The sequence below is a fragment of the Limulus polyphemus genome, unplaced genomic scaffold, assembly GCF_000517525.1.
Source record: "Limulus polyphemus unplaced genomic scaffold, Limulus_polyphemus-2.1.2 Scaffold1070, whole genome shotgun sequence".
Taxonomy (NCBI): Eukaryota; Metazoa; Arthropoda; class Merostomata; order Xiphosura; family Limulidae; genus Limulus; species Limulus polyphemus.
In genome coordinates, this window is record NW_013666680.1 from 59,469 (window position 1) to 62,588 (window position 3,120).

The window sequence follows — 3,120 nt, forward strand, 5'->3', positions numbered from 1 at the left end:
TGACGATTGGAAACAACGTGAGTTATAGCGTTTGTTATAGTGCGACTGTTGAAATTAAGAGTATCATAAAGTTGTACTCGGAAAGAATAAACCAGTTTTATTTAAGAAAGGACTTGTGTTGCTAAAGTTTAGTCGGAAAGAATTTACGGAAAATTAACTAACGACTGGAGGCGTAACAATATATTGTGACTTAGAAGTATTTAAAACTAGGCAGTTGTCAACAAGCCAGGTATCTATTAAAAGCAACTCACTGTTTGCTATTTTAAAACACTCAGCTAGAGGGCCCACTTCTATAGTAACAGTCATATCGTCAGCATGCAAATTGTGTGTATTTTTGAAACATACCGAAATTAAGTCATTAACATAAATAACAGGGGGGGGGGGGCAAGGCTTGAAGCTTGAGGAGCCCCACAATGAAGATCAGAAAAATGAGACTTCATACCATTAATTGAGATATAACATTGACTATTTAGTAACTACGTTTTAAGAATATCATAAATATTACCACGTAGACAGTAATGAGTACATTTACATGTATAAAATAAAACTATGTGATTAATGCTATCAAATGCCTTGGCAATATCAAGAGCACAGACTAAAACAGCCTCATAAGCCTTAATGAGTTTCTTAGTAGTAGTCAATACACACTTTTTAGTAGATCTGTGCTTACTGAAATAAACTGCGAATTATTTAAAATCTTATTTTTCTCAAAAAACACAATAAATCTTTTGTAAAATATACGCTCAATAATACAAGTCAGTGCATATGAGATGGAAATAAGTCGTTAATTTTCCACATGATCAGGATCCACACCCTTGTAGATGAGAACAACCTTAGCAATTTGAAGAATATCAGGAAATTTACCAATTGTACGTACTTTATTAGCAAGTACAGTTAAGAGTTCAATAATTGGATCACTAGCAGATTTAACTACTGATGGTAGAACATCATCCCATCCAGCAGCAGAAGAACAAGAAAGTGCCTTTATGGCAGCATGAATTTCAGTGACAGTTATGCCTGCAAGATAAATAGTCTGAGCTATAGGCTTATCTTGACACTTAATGTTAGTAGGAGTAACACCCTACCTAGCAAAGTAATAATTAAAAATATTGGCAATACCAGCAGGGCCAGTAACATAATAACCTGTGTTGTTATAAATACATGTTATCTTTCCATTACTTTCTTTAGTCCTACCTAGTTGCTTGTTAACGGGTCGCCATATATAACGAGAGTCATCATCCTGAAAACATTTATTAAAGGACTTAGCTTTGTAATCGGCAACTTGACGTTGAAAAATAACTCTAGTTCTAAATATTTATTGTAAGTCCAAAGCTCAACTGTATACTTAACGCAACGATAGAGTCTTTGCTTACATCTAATCATACTTAATAAAGTCACGGTCACCCAAGGTGGATATCTGGCATTGTTCAATTTAACAACTTTAACAAATTGAAAGCATGAATTATACAGTATACAATAATGCTCTACAAAAAAGAAAAGAGCTGAATCAACATTTGGTTCTCAATCTATAATAGAGTTCCAATTAACATCAATTAAAGTTAGGTTAAATTTTTTACCATTAAGAACTCTTTTTTTTTTTTGTATTGTAATAAACTTTGGTGGAATTACAGATATATCAAAGAATAATGTTAACACATAATGATCTGAAATATCACAACAAATTACGTCAGGGACTACATCACAACAATTTGTAAAAATATTATCAAATGTCGACAGATTATGTCTGGGATGAAAAATGTATATGACAATTAAACCTCAGGCCAAAGTTCAGGAGAAACAATTTTGTCGCTAGTTCAGAAGACCAGAGAAGTTCAACACATAACAAAGTTGATCTAGTCATTCTTTCAGAAGTGAGTTGCTCATATTTTTAACGTCGAAATCGTTTCATTCCAAAAATGGCTTTATATATCTTGTCGATTTCAAAGAACCATATTTATATATGTTGTCTTTTTTTTTAACACCTCGAGTGACAGTAGTCCGGTTCCGTAATTGTTTCCTCCTACGTTGGACTAGAACCTTTAGAGTCCTCTTTTACTTCATCGTCAGAAATAGATCTTCAAATTGGATAGCACCATTTCCAGAAATTTCTTTATTAGACCTTTTTGGTTCAGTATGTAATCTTTTAATTGTATTAACTGTCTGATGCATAGTTTTAAATACAGCAGCATAAGTTCTAGAAGTGTTAGTTTTCGTAGGACCAACTTCCCTGTTAATCATATTCTCTGGCATCGAAACTACTACATTCCTTTACTTCTTTGTAACATGCCCTCCAGTGGCACAGCGGTATGTCTGCGGGCTTACAACGCTAGAAACCGAGTTTTGATACCCGTGGTGGGCAGAGCACAGATAGCCCTCATTGTGTAGTTTTGTGCTTAATTACAAATGAACGAACCATCTTTGAAACATAATTTGAGCTCATTCTTGAAATTGATGTTTTCTTTCATTACAAGTTCCAATTTACTTTCAGTTCAAGTGGCAAATTCTTCCAGAAAGGCTAGACAACTACTGTCATGATCAGTTAAGATATGCATATTGTTAATTAAATCACTTAATTGGTCCTCACCCTGGGAATTAAATTTCTCAAGTTCTTTAACGTTATTAACGTTGTCTTCAGCCATATTATAATATTGTTACATCTCTGCTCGTTAGTTTGTTTCCCGTATAATTTCTTTCCGATGAAACTTTAGCGACACAAGTCCTTTCTTAAATAAAACTGGATTATTCTTTCCGAATACAACTTTGCAATACATTTAATTTCCACAGTCGAGCTATAACAAACGCTATAATTCACTACGAACGTCTCACGTGCTCGACTCAACTGTCCGTATCTATCTCTGTTTGCAGTTCAATTACACATTGTTGCCGTCACTTGGCGGCTTATATATACAAGACTACCGCATATCTAGTAGCCTCTCGAGACTTCAGGAAGGGACGTGAACGTTCGAGAATACACTTAATTCCCACAGTCAGTTAACTTAAACAAATGCTATAATTCACAATGAACGATTCACGCACTTGACTCAATTGTTCATCTCTATCTCTGTCTGCAATTCAATTCCATTGTTGCCGTCACTTCTGGGGGGTCTTATATACAAGAAT